This window comes from Chinchilla lanigera, unplaced genomic scaffold (assembly GCF_000276665.1).
Source record: "Chinchilla lanigera isolate Chin_1 unplaced genomic scaffold, ChiLan1.0 scaffold00031, whole genome shotgun sequence".
In the NCBI taxonomy this organism is placed as follows: Eukaryota; Metazoa; Chordata; class Mammalia; order Rodentia; family Chinchillidae; genus Chinchilla; species Chinchilla lanigera.
The window spans coordinates 662,677-678,333 of record NW_004955432.1 but is presented as its reverse complement, the minus strand read 5'-3'; the positions used below and the strand labels follow the sequence as shown (position 1 = coordinate 678,333).

Below are 15,657 nucleotides of genomic sequence, written 5' to 3'. Positions count from 1 at the left end.
AATCCTCTAAGGATGAGGAATTCTTTTGACAGAGGACTGTGGGCTAGTGAACTGTTTATGTTGGGATTGGGATATGGTCAGTCACAGGCAGACAGTGTCCAGAGCTAGACCCAGCATAGAATCAAGATTGATAGCTGCCGCATTTATACAGAAAAGATAATGATCCCACATTCGACTATGTCTTGTGCCAGAGGAAGCATGTAAAAGACTCATCACCCCAGGAATTTGGACAACAGAGAATTAGACCATCGGAAGCTGAGTGACCAAGACAGTCTTCATAATATGGGCAGGAGAATCTTGAAATTATAGAATCAGACAGGCCTTTTGTTAACCCAATACTTAATTTTCTTTAGGAATGTTTTTATAGAAAACTATCACTTTTCCCACTGTCATGAGAATTTTATGATTTTTTTCTCAGATAGTTTGGGTCCTGTCTTAGTTACTTTTCTCATTGCTGACACAAAATACTCAACACCCGGTGTTAAAGGAGGAAATGTTTCTTGACTCAAATGGTAGAGATTTCAGTCCATCGTTCTCTGTCTCCAAGGGAGAGTGGAATGGCAAGGGGGCATCACAGAAGAAAACAGTTCATGACAGGCAGAAGGCAGCAAGCAGTGAGTGGCTGTCTTTCTGTCCCTTATATCCTATCCAGGCTAGCATCCTATCCTAGCATTGCACCATAAATCAATCCCAGCATCATAGCCTTGATTCCAGCATTACACACCCTGGATCTAGCCACCTCCAAAAAGCCCCACTGATGATCACATGAGGATTTGGGGGACATGTAGATGCAAGCCATAACAAGTTCCTCCTCACAGGTCCTTCTAATGGATACCATTCTTAGGCCCTCTGATACAAGCACTGTTCTCTAACACAAATTTTGAATCACTCGTGTTTGTAGCCTCAGAGTTTAAGCTACTACATTACAGAAAGACTTCAAATATCATTTCTTTGTTGTACAGATTAAAGAATTTGGGCTCAATTTCTTGGTCAGAGAGAGCTATTAAAGATTTGTGAGCACATTACTCTGTGCTATGAAATTGAGCTGGCCAAGTCACATATCACATGACCTGCACCCAACAATAGAGCTGTGTTTGTTTCGTATCCACTCATGGCAGAAGTCCTAGATAAGCCATCTATGCTGTGGGTGGCACTGTGGTGTAAATGGCCATCTCTCAAAAGCTCTGAGCCTGATGGAGGAGCATCACAAACCAAAACATCCAGGAATGAGTGTTTGTGTGGATCTTCCATGAGTGCCCTGCTAATATGTGAGTCATGGAGGCTGGTCTATCATAGAAGGTCCATGGTGGATGAGGCTCTCAGAATACTATTTCCAGAGTCAAATCTACCTGGATGAATTGCAGCAATTGGGAAAGGCTACTTTGTTCCATGTTTACAAATCTCTCTGCACTTAAATAAGCAGGATTTGAATCATGACAAAGCTGGAAATAAAAGTAGTAGTAGAAGTAGAAGAGAAAATGTTGGGCTGTTGCTTTCTTTATGGTATTCTAGTAATTTAATTATACTTTCAGATCAGTTAAATGCAGCAAAACAATTCTAAGAGAATCACCATTCTGATGTCTAGGATGCATGCTGTGAACCCAAGGACTTATTACATACCAGAGAGTGATAGCTAAGACTCACTGAGTGTTTACTGTGTGTTGGAACTTTACTATGTGTTTTGTATGCATTGCTTTACAAAAGGCTTGTCAGAGTCCTGTGACACAGTCCAGTCATCACACTTATTTTGGAGAGCAGGAAATAAATGCTTAATTTAACTGTAGCATCAGGTACCATGGATGAGTAGAGCAGAGATTTGAATGAGGAAAGTTATGCTCCATCTCCACAGGCTGTACTCTATAGCCACCACCTATGAGCTGTAGATATAGACATTGTCAGAAAGACTACCCATGTTTCCAGCCATATTGGAAGGCAAAACATTTCACGTCTATAACAGTATTGCTGAAAGAAAAACATATAAACTGAAAGACAGATTTCATTATATCATATAGTCATAGTCATTGTGAAAAGTTGTATCTATTCTCCCAACAAATAGATACAAACCTGACCAATATGAGCACACACACATGCGTAAATTAAGTTTATTTTAACTAATAAACTTGCCACAATGCCACAACAATTGAAAAGATGCAATTTAAAAATAGTATTAAAACAATTTCTTTATATAGAAATAATTTCTTTATGTATAAACATGTATGTGCATGTATAGACACGCATCATAGATCCCTCTTAACTTCAAGGGTTATGTTTCAAGAGCCCTGGTGGACACCTGAAACCAAAGATAGTGTGAAAGCAGCACACACCATGGTTTTCAATATGCTTAGGGTGAAGTTTATTTTATAACCTAGGTGTAGTAGGAGATTAATAACTGCATATAGTAATAAAATGTGACAAATTTTTATAACAATATACTATAATAAAAAGTATGTGATATACTGTATTCACCCTTCCTTTTATTTGCTGTAACTAAACCATGGGAAACAAAGCCATGGATAAAGAAGACTAGTGCACATACACAGAGTGTGTGAACACTGACATATGATATATATGTGTAAATACACATGAGTATATATGAGTGTAATATATAGTTCATATGTGTGTATGTAAATATATACACTCATGTGTATGTGTGTAGATATTTAGATCTGAAAAATGAAAGCAGTTGACCTGTGGATGTCCTTGATGAGAGGTTTTTGTTTGGTTTTTCTCCAGTACTGGGAACTGAACTCACAACCTTGCGCTTGCCAGGCAGGCGCTTTTTGCCGCTGAGCTAAATCCCCAGCCCGAGAGGTTTTTGTTTGAAGAGGCCCCCTCCATGAACCTTCCTTTCCCATCTCTGAAAACAAAGTGAGTTCCCTTTCTGAGCACATTGCTTATATTTCTAAAATAAACCCACCTTCCAGCTGTCTTGGGTGACAGTCCCCTGTGCACACAATCTGTCTTTTTCTGGAGTTAAGTGACATCACAGACCTTTTACCTGGAGTTCCTAAGGTCATTCACACAGAGTGAGTGCTCAGGAGACTGTGGACAGCAGTCTGGAAGTTTCTGTCCCAGTGAGCCATCTTCTGGCAAATAAGAACCCCCCGTGTAAGTGCTGATTTCCCCTTTTATGGGCCTTCTCTGACACATCTCAGTCTATCCAGAACACAGGGTGGTGTGTGGTTGGGTGCATTCACCGACACTATGTACTGCAAACGTCTGCTTCTTTTCACAGGTTGAATCGTCGCACACTTCTCCAGAGCGAGGGGCTGCTGGGGTGGCAGGCGCATCTCTGTTGGCAGAGCAAAGGTGCGCCAGTCTGCTGCCCACATACCCCGTGAATGCTGGCAGCCAGAGCTTAGTCTTGATTAAGCAGATTAGGCCAAAGAAAGCACAAATGCAAAGCCAGGCAAAGCACCAGAGATGGCTGCTCACCGGCATCCAAACCTCAGCTTTTGCCCATCAGTTGTCCCCAGAGTACCCGGAAAGAGGAGACGGAGAGTGCACATACCTTGGCCAGCTCTAAAGCCATCCACTTAAATCTTAGCTAGACAGGGCCAGATCGGAGGTTCCCTGGTACCAGGCAGGAGGGCCTCTGTGTGTGTGTGTGTGTGTGTGTGTGTGTGTGTGTGTGTGTGTAGGCATGTGGGTACACTGCAAACTCATCGTGTCAAAGGCAGCACTTGCTCTGCTGGCCTCGTTAGAATAACCATATCACACAATGCTTTCTTTCTAAATAAACAGACAAAGTAAGCTGGCCAGTAAGTCACTTAAAAGATAGAGCAGGCTAAGTCCAGTCGTCGGCCGCTGAGTGCAGACAAACAGCCTCTATGTGAGCTGAATGGAAAGAAGATATCATCTATCCTGCACACAGCCCCGTAATTGCATATCAGTCCTGACTCCTGCAAAATAATGACCTCTCCTCCCATGGTTTGTGGAACACATGGGGAGGAAATAGTAGATCTGAGCTAACTGGCTCAGAAATTCTAACCAGATGATAGAAAAATGTTTTGTCAAAATAAGAGTTCTTTGAATTCTTAAGAGCCCTGTATAACCTAATAAACAACCTTTTAAAGGCAGAATGCAAAATGAATCCAGCAAAAAAAAAAATGAGTCCAGCAAGAAGGCCCACAATTATTGCAATATCATTTTGCCAATTCTTTTATTTTGACGTGGACAGAGAAGAATCCAAAATAAAACCCTCTCCCTCATTCCTCCCTTGCTTCTGTTGTTTGGCAAGAGAATAAAAGATACACACACACACACACACACACACACACACACTTGACACTGCAGCAGTGCATGGCAGGAGGACGGAAAAAAATGCTTTGTAGAGCTGCACTGTGTTTTCAACTTTAAAAGTAATAAAAAAAAAAAATAAAAGAGAGAGAGAAAGAAGCAAAGTGGTTTTAAAAAGTCTGCTCATCACTGTGGGCTTGTGGAGGTGTGTTGGCCTATAGACTAGCGCTCTGAATGACTGACCTCTTGGGTGTGTTTTAATGTTACTTGTTTCCAGCTTTTGTCCAGGACAGACAGTCACTGCAAACTGAGAAGCCTCTAGCAGCCTGGAGACCCTAAGAGAAGATGCTCTGGGCCGAGAGTAGGCAGGGAGAGGTGGAGGGCTCTGGCTGTGTCCTCAGTGCTCTCCTCTGAGTCAGGATCCCCCAGTGATGTGTGACACAGTCCTGAGGAAGACTGTGGTCTACGGGAGAGAAGATGCCACTCAGCTGAGCACACCCTTGCCTCTGAACTCTGAGCATTGTGCCAGCCTGATGCCGGATCTACTGGGGACAAAGCTCAGTACTTCACAATAATCTCTTCATTTCAAAAATGTCTTTCCCCATGCTGCAATAGTGGAAAGCAGGAAAGGGATTTTAAAACAGGACTCATGCAGATTAAAGTGACAGTGAATGATTGCATAGGAGGGTAGTGCACCAAATAATGCTTCTGTGTCAAGGAAAGGAACAGCTCACTTTTTGCACCTTACATTTTGAGCACTGTGCATTCTGTCCACAATGTCACTGGATAACCAGTTTGGGTTTGGAATATATTAGATCATTAACCCAAAAGGGTAAGTAGTGTATTACTCTAAGAACTCTGATAGCTAAAGAAGATTCATGTAAGCCCCCAGACTGTGCCATCTTGGAAGGTGAGCCCTCAGAGGGCTCTCTATTCCTGTCTCAACCAGGGCTGAGGGCTGAAAGCATTCCTGAGGCATCTTTGGAAGACACTGAATCATGTGGAGATGGAGTGCAGATGTCCAGTGCAGGCAGATTTGTGCTCTGTGGAAAAAACTCAAGTGAATAATAATCCCCATTCATAGTTGTCCTCAGTGTCTTCAGAGATTCAAGATCCGCATGCCAAAGCCCTTCACATAAAATGAAACAGTATTTGCATATAACCTATGTACATGCTCCCATATGCCTAGATAACTTGTCATACCTAGTGCAATGCGAATGCTATGTAACTAGCTGTTACATTGTATTGTTAGAGAATAATGACATGTTTGGGACAGATGCAATTTCTTTCAACTGTTTTTGATCCTGGGTTAGGTGAATCCACAGATACAGAGAGCTGGCTAATCCATTCTTGGGTTTGTCAGGTATTTTACACCATTCAATTCTCTGTGAAGTAGATATAGAAAAGGTAGAATGAGACCGCTATCAGCACAGGACAGAGCCTTCAGGGTACTCCTGTAGGTCATGTGGAAATGGATTTGAAGAAGACCAGGGTCAAGATCAGGCTAAAATGAGCCCTGAATCTTGTAAGCAAAGGGTAGGATAGCACGAGTTAGGGCTCCAAGCCTCGAGAGATTCAGGTGGCTTTCTGGGTGGGAAACTCATTTACTGTGACCTGAAGCAGAAAGTGAAGAGGGAGCTGCCATCAAGGCCACAGAAAGCCTAGAAGGAAGTTGATGCTGGGGCCTATAGAGTAAACACTTCCATGAAATTCCAGTATTTGATGGCGTTCATGCACATGTGATGCAGGAGCTGCGTTCGGCCGCCATCTTTCTCTGGAGGGCTGGAGAGACCTAGTGTGGGGGTCGTTCCGGTTGAACTCTGGTGAGCAGGAAAACAGGAAGGATTGGAACCAGGATGAAGGAGGGATGTTTCCAGGGATAATTTTCAAGAAAATCTTTAAATAAGTGGATCAATATCCTATGTGGAGACCAAAGATTGAAACAAATATCATGGAGAAATAAAATTTAAACTATGAATCATAGAGGAGAAAATTTGATTTGGAATTATGAACCCTGTTCCTGATTCAGATGACCATTTGTGATGCCTGGCACTATCGTGCGAGTTCAAGTTTCCCACAGACTCACGACGTACCAGGTACCATGATGGTGTGCTCTGTGGTGCCCAAGGACACCACATATGGAAACCATTCTAGTTTTCATGCACAGAACATAAACTGTATTCTCTCCTTCTGGAAATATTGATTTAAAACAAGACTATTTAATGCTCTTCTATAAAGAATAAATATAGAATTGAAACTTGAATTTTTCTCAGTAATCCAAAGAGATGGTAGGCTGTCAGCACCCTACAAATGACCCATCTCCACCTAGGACCTATAAAATTACTCTCCTTCTCTGACTGACTTTCATGTGTTCTGCATTCATGAGAGTAGGTCTTTGTCCAGACTCTTTCATGCCAGGAATCACATCTCAACTGTGTTCACTTTTCACTTTTCCTTCACACAAGTCTTGAAGCATCACAATGTCTCTAAACAAGAAAAGGTTTTTTTTTTCTATCATTTTTCTTATATATAACTTCTACATATAAAATCATCATTTACATAAGCTGTGTATATATTTTACTTAATTATTCATTCATGGCATTGGCTGCTGTTTGAGTGAATAGTTTAGATGTTTTCTGGTGGAATTATTCTCTTCTATTTCAGTCAACAATGCCCACTTTCAGTTTTAATCTATTTAAAGACAGAAAGCACATTTTTTGGCTAGTAATCTTCAAAACTGATTATATAGGAATATTCCCTGAGCCAGGGATATAGCTCAGTGGTACAGTACCTGCCTAGCAAGTGCAAGGTCCTGAGTTTGATTCTTGGTACCAAAAAAAAAAAGTATGCCTTGAGATGCAGAGACAAAATTAGAGATTATATAATTGTATTACATATATACAAAAATATACATATTTATTTGCACACATATGAACACAATGGATACATATATGTTTAATATTTTAATGTAATCTTTTGTTTTTATATTGTATACATTTTAAAATATATGCAAGATTTTTGAACAGTGATGACTAAAAGTAATTGATGTTTGAAAAGTTTTTGGTAGGGGTGTATGCTACCATCATTTGTAGGGTGTGGTTATTCACCATTTGATAATGAAGCAACAATGTTGACAATGACACTCACTCATCGTCAGTTTTTGGTGTTTTCGAAATTGTCATCAAATTATAATCTACTTTTCAAGACTGTTTTTTAAAAAATAAAAGGCAATTTATAATAATTCCTTTTAGCAATCTCTGCTGGAAATCATTTCAGAGAAGATAAAGACTGAAAGAGACTGTATGATAAAAACTAGGGGTCAGTGAAATTTATAAGACAAATAGGTAAAGCACACTCCCATTTCCAGCAATCTGTTCCTTCAACACATAGTGAGATTTTTAGGGGTCTGGCGAAGCAGCCTTCCCAATATTCCCACTGCACATTTCCATGGATGTTCTGTTCAGTGAAAGCACAGTTGAATTTAGACAGGTTCATGGTTGGTGTTGAGCCTGATCCCAGGGTGGAAGCTGTTGTAGGAACAGACTGATATTCAACCTACCACGATGCCTTGCCAGAAATCCATTGTCTTGGGAGCAGGGAAATAGAAAGTGGGGTCAATGGTGGTGGTAGCCATGTTGGGTTATGTGGCCTGAGGAGGAGCGTTCTTCTTGCTTCTGAGCCCTCCACCAGAGAAATGTCCCCCAGATCGGCAGTGATCACACCAGTGAGACTGACATTTCCTGTAGTGGCTGGTGTTTTAGACCACTGAATATTTCTGCTTGACAGAGCCCCTGGCTCCTTCCTCTCTACCTCCACTGTCTCCTGTGTGGAACTTGTCTTAGGCCAGACTTCCTGACTTCTCAGTAGAAAACCTTTGGTTCCTGAACAGGAGTTCTTGAGTCTATAGTTAAATGCCCCGGCAATCTCCCTGTAAAGTTCTGGTAAATAAAAGGATGGTAAATAAAGGGGTGGTAAAGTTCTGGTAAATAAAAGGTGTCTCACTGACACCTTTTGGTAATTTGGGTGGAGATCTGGAGTCACCATGTAAGTACAGAAGAAAGACTGAAAAGAAATACTGTCAAAATGTGAATGACATGGTACAAATATAGATGTTCATTTCTTTCCTTTGTACTCTAACCTACAAATTCTCTATAATGGGCATAAATTTATTTTAAATCAAAAAATTATAATGTTTAAATATGTACCAAAAATCTTAGAATAGTGAAGTACTTTTAAGTAAGTATGTGTTCATGTACAGAAACCCTAAACAAATCTAGGTGCCAGAAACCTCAAAAAGTAATCTTATTCAATTCCAAAATGTGAACTGTTGCTCTTTCCTTGTCCGATGTTCACAGAATAGGATGACAGGATAAAACTGTTGGTGATGGGAGAAGATAGTTTTTTTTTTTTTTTCCTATCAGGTGATTTCTCTTTCTTTAACCAAGATTTCATTTCCAGAATATCTACTTCGCTGTTTCTCCCACCTTAGACTTTTCCATGGTTGCAATCTCCTGTAATTGTAGAAACATTTTTTTCCTGGAGCAACAGCTCTTAGATTAGTCAGTTTGGGGCCAACCTGAGTATAGAGAGCCCTTCCTGGTCCTTGTCCAGGTCTGGGAAGTTTACATTTGTAATCCCATGGAAAAGTTATTGGAATTCTAGCAAGTTAATTCTAATCTACCACTTCAAGTGCAACTCATGGCGAGAATAAAGATACTAAGGTATATTTGTAGTTGTGGGGACCCAAAGAGTACTAAGTTCAGCCATGATGATGGCTATTTGGAACAAAGGCCTCCACCCAGGGCCAAGCCCAGGTTTTATTAATTTGTGACGGAAGGAGTTGCTTGAGGATGAGTGACTATGACAGTGTCTAGAAGTACATGAGTGCTATGACTTGAACTAGGTAGGAGGCCTGAAACTGCCTCTGCAATATGCAGAGAGAAAGATATGCAGAAAGAGTAATCTGCATGTCACAATTTGAGGTAGTTTTGAGGTCAGTGCTTCAGCTCTTATGTGTAATCTTTTATACCCTGGGAAGTCATAGCCTTTTATCTTAAGGCTCAATCCCAGCATGAAGCAGAGCTCACCATACTGCCCTGGTTCACACATGTTTATTTGGGAGCTGGGGGTGTGTGGGGAAGGAAACACTGCACTGTTACCTTGCTTCAAAGACTACCATCAGCACCTCACCTGGACCGATTTGCTTGGCTTAAAGCCAGCTGAAGGGATAAGGAAAAGTCCTAGTGATCTCAACACATGGAATATCAATATCATGGAAATAGGGCCAGGTTTAGCCAAAATGGAGATAATTACTCTTCTTTCAAGGAGTTTCATCCAGGTGGTTCTCCATACCTGAGTATTCCCAAATAGTGCTAATAATCTTCTCTGTAGGAACACAAGTTTGCAGCACATTCGGCTCTGTTTTGAGCTTTAAAGCAGCTGGAAAATGCAACTTTTTTGCTCTGACCGCATTTGAATTCACTACCCAACAGTGCTTAATACCTGTTTGATTTTTTTTTATGAGATTCACAATCTTTTCCACATTTACCAATCAGCTGGGCAGAAATAGAATCTCATTTTTCTTCTTATCTGAGTTTTCCTAGCTACTGAGGAGGTTGCGGATCTGCAAGTTCTAACTGACCATTGTGTCTTCCTCTTTTGTTAGCTAGCTAGTCATATCCCTTGATACTTCTTTCTGTGGTGTGTTTTGCCTTTCCCTAAATAGTTACATGTTTTGTAAATATTTTCTACCATAAAGTTTTGTGTATTTTTTCTTATCTATATTTCATTCATTTTGCAGAAATTTTTTCTTATAAAGTCAACCAATTTGATTTTCTTTTCTGTTGTAGGTTCTGCATTTTGTATCTTTCTCAGAAAGACTGTCCTCATATTGGGCTTATAAAGAGAGTTTCCTTTATTTTCTTCTAATTCACTTAAAGTTCTTATCTTTACATTTAGCCCTTTCATCCACCTGAAAAATATTTTTTTTGTGGTATAAAGTATGAAAGTACCCATTTTCTTCAAATGACTAGCCAATATTATTTTCTAGGAAAAACTCATAATTTTCCATTAATTTAAAAATTTGCTTTATCCTGTATTAAATTCTAGCTCCTTAATTTAACAACAAACATTTATGGAGCTTTGCCCCAAGATTGAGATTTGATAAAATAATAAATGGGCTTCCTGGGTTCCACCACTTTGAGGCTTGATTAATATTTTTGAAGGTAGACTTTCTTTTTAAAAATACAATGGATCATTAGCTTTCTAAGAATTTTTAGTATCTATCAATTGTTGTTCCAACTATATGCATAATTTAAGATCTTAACAGATATCATAAAATAAGAACAAGAAAGGACAATCTGTATGAAGCTCCCCGGCCTTACTATGTCTTTCATTATAATCCAATTCTAGGTTTTTTCCACACTTGTGGAAAAACACTCAACCATCTGTTAGGTGTCAGGAAAAGTGAAAGTCAGGAGCCACCTTTGGTACCACAAACCAATACACTCATAGTAGTTTCCAGTCTCACTGCCGCCAACACATGCAGCGAGATTAGGGACAGAGGGAGCATTGCCATGTGGCTACACATGACCAGAAACACAGTACTTTCCTGCTTTCCTTGATTCCCTGTGGCTTCCAAGTGAAAAGGATTTTTTTTAATACATAGGAAGATATCAAATGGATTTAGGTAGATATTTCTTAAAATTTTAACTTGCACTTGAAATTCATCAGTACACAACCTCTTTATCTTGCAAATACAAGGGTAACTGGCAGATTTTGAGTTTCAGCAAAGTTTTTTTTCTTTAGGGTATTCATTATAAATTATTGAAATATCTAAGGGTCCAAAATAGAGGCTCTAAGCTGAGTTGTTCATACAAAAAATAATCTTATGGTTTCCTCATTGGATATGGTGTGACTCATCCCCCAAGGCTCATGGGGTGGAGGTATGGTTGGCTGTTCTCATGGGACGGTAATTAAGTCCTTGTGAGAGAGTTGTTGCAAACATTCCAGCCCAACCCTCCCCTATCCTCCCTTCCTGTCTCACCATGACCTCTCCTTCCCATGTATTCTTTCCCATGTATTCGTGCACTATGAGCTCTTCTCCAAGGGATGATCGTGTGGAACCCTTTGATCCTGGATTTTCAGCCTCCAAGACTATGAGCTGCATGAATCTCTTTTCATTGTAAGTTATCCAGCCAAAGATATTTCATTACAGTAATGTGAAATGAACTGATACCTATGGGAAAGCAAATTTTAATCTCAGGTACAGACTTTTCCTCTCTCTAATAGCCCTCATTAAATTTGCTTCCTATGTAAGGCAATATAACAGAGTACAGCCTAATGACTAGAAAGGGGACATACTATTAGGAGTGATATCGAAATGATGTCTGTGATCTCAAGGCTCTATCTTTTGCTTTTGTAAGGACAGATTGATTCTGGCTATGCTGAAGAGTACTTACAGCCCCACCCCACATCACTGGTGGAATCCAACTCAACAGCGAGTGGCTGAGGAAACCAGCCATGGCAGCCAGACACAAAGAAACAGACTTCCCCTTTTTCTGGGGCTGAAACTTGGAAGAAAGATCTGAGGATGAGATGCACTGCCAACTCCAGTACTGGGAGTGGAAGGGCAGGAGTGGAGGACAACTCCTGGAGGTACACGCCACACCTCTCTCACTCTTCCTCCACCATGTGAAAATCCTTCTCCAACCACACCCATCTGTTCTTCCCCATTAACAGAAAATATTTCCAATTCATTTGAGGGATTTAAACTGTAGTAGTTTTCAGTGTCTACAAAGCCATTTAATGCCCTCCACGGTGCTTCAGAGTTAAGTGTAATCCTCTAATTTATGCTTAAATTCTCCAGAAAAGATGAGTTTGGCTGGTCTTTTAAAATGTGAAAAGGCTTCAGAGTTTTCTGGAAAATCCTTGGGCACAAATGCTTTTTATCTTTTTATGTTTCCTTGTCCCTGGCCCTTTCTAAATATTGATTTGATTTTATAAACTAAGGAACTTTTACTTCACCTATTTGCTGTATCCTCAAGACACCCTAAGTATGATTAGGTGTGGTGGTACATGTCTGGAATCCCAGCATCCTGGGAGGCTGAGGCAGGAGGATCATAAGTTCGAGCCCAACCTGGCAATTTAGTGGCTTATCAAGACCCTATCTCAAAATAAAGAAAGGTGGCTAAAGATGTAGAAAGGCCAGAAAAGGCATGTCTCTAAAGCTTTAAAGTCCAAATTGTTTTCTTGAAGGGCTTCTTTTGGTGGAAGGAATTATTAATTTTTTAAAAAAATATTTAATTTCTTTTAAGTCCTATTTCTGTAGCTACTGCTAGATCATCCATTCCCCAGCACAAACACAGGCACCTGGTGCACAGGAGAGCTCCCTGCTCCACTGAAGGCCCGTGTTAGTGCCTGCGAGTCCACTGCTTCCCCCTGAGCTTCTCCACTCCTGATAACAGCCACAGAAAATGAACTCTGACGGCATGTTGTGAATTTACAGTACCCAGAAACAAACCCAGCTAATTGTGAGCATATGATTTTTCAGGTGCCAAATTTTATATTAGTCCCTGGCCCTGGCAAACTCTACTTACTCAGCAGTTGCTAATCATTGAGGCATTAATTGCCTTTCTCCCAGGATTTGAGTAAGATGAAATCTGCTCTCTAAAAAGCAACTTCTGCAGAGCTGGGAAGTCATCATTTCTTTGTGAACCACCCCTGCAGAGGTGTATTTTGCTGAGCTGTTCTGAGAGGACAAAGAGAAAGGGGAAGGGGAAGGGGAAAGACAAAGAAAAGGGGAAGGGGAAAGAGGAGGAGAAGGAGAAGAAGGAGAAGGAGAAGGAGAAGGAGAAGGAGAAGGAGAAGGAGAAGAAAGAAAAGAAGAAACCTGTTGGGATAACACACAAAGGCCCCTGTACGGGCATTTTGGAGAAAGGCAACTCCAGTGGTGTTTGGTTTCAGGCTGGAACACAGAGATCATAATTTCAGGCCCTGGATGGCTCTCCCAGATGTCTTTGGTCAAGTTAATCACAGTTTGCCTGAAGGTTGAGTTTCCAGGTAATCCATCATGGCATGACTGTAAATCAAGACTCCTTCTGCTGGGAGTTGGAGCTTTAAGCTTAGGCAGAGATGAGGACAGTTCACCCAAGGCCCCAGACTCTATCATTTTAGTTTTACAACTGAAGCCAATTAAATGACTCTTTTACAGATGCTGAGGAAAGCTCAAGAAGTTGCATATCAAGCAGATACATGAATTTATAGTCAGCAAGTACATGTGTAATGTTCTAAGGACTCAGAGAAACTCAGCCTTTTTGTGGGCCTTCCCCATGCTGACGATTTTGCTCCTAGAATCTACAACACATCAAGTGTCCACCAGGACCTGAGCAAAAGGTGTGGACATCAGGCTAAGGCTTTTCTTGCTGGGGAAGGGGGAAGCACACCCTCCTGTTTCTCTTATTGTCCTAAGTCTAACAAACCTGTAATCTATGTTGCTTTCCTCCAGTCTGAAGTTCATCTTTTCCTTGTCAGTAAACCTTGTGCTGAAGAAAGAGCTTCCCATTGACTTTGTACGGCTCTAGTACCTGATGACAAAAATGTTATGAGATTGTGTACAGTACATTAAAAAATTTTATATACATAACTGTCTAGTCATTATATGTATAAAATATACATTATGTATATTATTTCATTTCACTTACTTCCCCATGAATCCTGTGACTCCAGGGATATTATTGTCCCTTTTTTGCACATGGTGAAATACAAAGATGAAATAAAGTACTGTTCAGAGCCTTCTCGATATTGTTCATGTCTGGGCAGCATGGAGCTCCTGTCTAACCCTCTACTTCCATTTTCCCATAGCCCTTCTGACCCCGTGCCATGGCATATCCTCTGGAAGTACTGCCCAGGGCTCTCGGGGGCCTCCTGCACTGTCACACACCTCTGCGAGCTGTGTCTCCCACACACACTAGGGAGGAGGTGTGGCTTAGTTACTGTCCCAACCTCAGTTTCCCAAAGCCATCTTCTGCAGCCAGAGAAAAAGGGAACAGTCTGGGAGGAAAATAAGAACCTGGCTTTCCTTTCCAGCCATGCTACCCCAGGGAAATTCTAGGTGCATGTGAAAGAGACTCAGAGTCTGTGTTCTCTGAGATCACAAAACCATCATGTCACTGTCTGTTCAGAAGAAAATAGAATTAGTGTTCACAGCACAAGAACCCCATCAGAATTAAAGCAGTCATCTCTGTTTCCCAGATCATGAAAAGTAAATTCATTTTTGCTGCATTTTATCCAAGAATATTTGCAACTACTGAATTCCAGCTAAACTTCAAACTCTCATTCCCACTTTGTTACTTTTTTTCTTTTTGCCTTTTATCCTCCTCTCAGTGTACCTCCTTTTTTTCACTGGAGTTTCTCTACCCACTCTCCCACAGTAAGAAGCATTTTTGCTCATCTTCCCTACCTTTGTTTCCCTACAATGATCACTCTATCTTTTGCACAAGGAGCAGTGTTCATTACCTTGGGGTGAGAGGAGGACACAGTCCTGCTGCTCTGGTCTCACCAGGCGGCCTTCACTGGTCTCTATGAGACAGCCACACAGGGCCGCTGCAACAGTCAATCAGACCAGATATACAAGATCAAACTGAGTGTCTGTTACTTGGAAAAGATGACTGTCATAGTCGTGGTTTGCAAGGGGCACAATACAATAGAGGACACACAATTTATAGGATTATTTTATAATAGTCACCCAAAGAGTCATACACAAAGAGAGTGCAGGAAATCTGTCCATACACTAAAGACCAAAAGAATCCAGCTGAGGCCCTGAATCCCACTGCAAAGTCCTACAAGAGTCCAGCTGAAGACCTAGAGCCCATAACAATGCCCCCCTCCATGAGTCCAACTGGAGGCCACGAGCCCATGAAAATGTCTCATGCAGGCCTGCTTCAAGGATGTGTGCTAAGAGGGCCCCAAGGTCAGTGGTGGAAACTTGAAAGTCTGTGCCAGCGAGATGAAGGATCTGTGCTAGCAGGCTGAGGGATTGCACTGGAGCCAGGAAGCAAGGCTCAAAGTAAGAACCAGAGCTCCCCCAAAGGTACCACAGCCATTTACACTGACAATGAGGTCCTGAGTTTCTCCGATGATAACAGCCGAGTTCATCAGGAAAGCCAGCATGACAAGCTCCCTAGGAGGAGGAGCTCCCAACAGTTCTAAACTTCTTTCTTTCCAGTTCTGCCTCTTGTGCTGCCGGAGACAATCCTCAGGTGGGTCTCCCACACCCAGCATCACTGTGGTTCAGTTCAACAGGGTGTTACAAGTTGGCCACCAGTTGTCAATCCACCACAATGACATAACATTGCTAGTGTAATCAGAGATTTATCTTTTGTAAATGAACATTCTGCTTAATGATGCTGTGGTACATTT

At 41.2% G+C, this 15,657-nt stretch overlaps 2 long non-coding RNA genes across 2 annotated transcripts in view; one reads left to right on the top strand and one right to left on the bottom strand.

Annotated features, from left to right (window-relative positions):
• The first annotated feature begins 2,674 nt into the window (after positions 1-2,674).
• LOC106148914 lies at positions 2,675-4,216 on the top strand. Its single transcript, XR_001234670.1, has 2 exons — positions 2,675-2,868; positions 3,236-4,216. It is a non-coding gene; the product is annotated as an uncharacterized LOC106148914 (long non-coding RNA).
• A 7,452-nt stretch (positions 4,217-11,668) lies between these two features.
• LOC106148913 overlaps positions 11,669-15,657 on the bottom strand; it is a 21,577-nt gene continuing 17,588 nt past the window's right edge. Inside the window, exon 3 of the long non-coding RNA XR_001234669.1 lies at positions 11,669-13,823. This is a non-coding gene — a long non-coding RNA (uncharacterized LOC106148913). The remainder of the gene's footprint in view (positions 13,824-15,657) is intronic.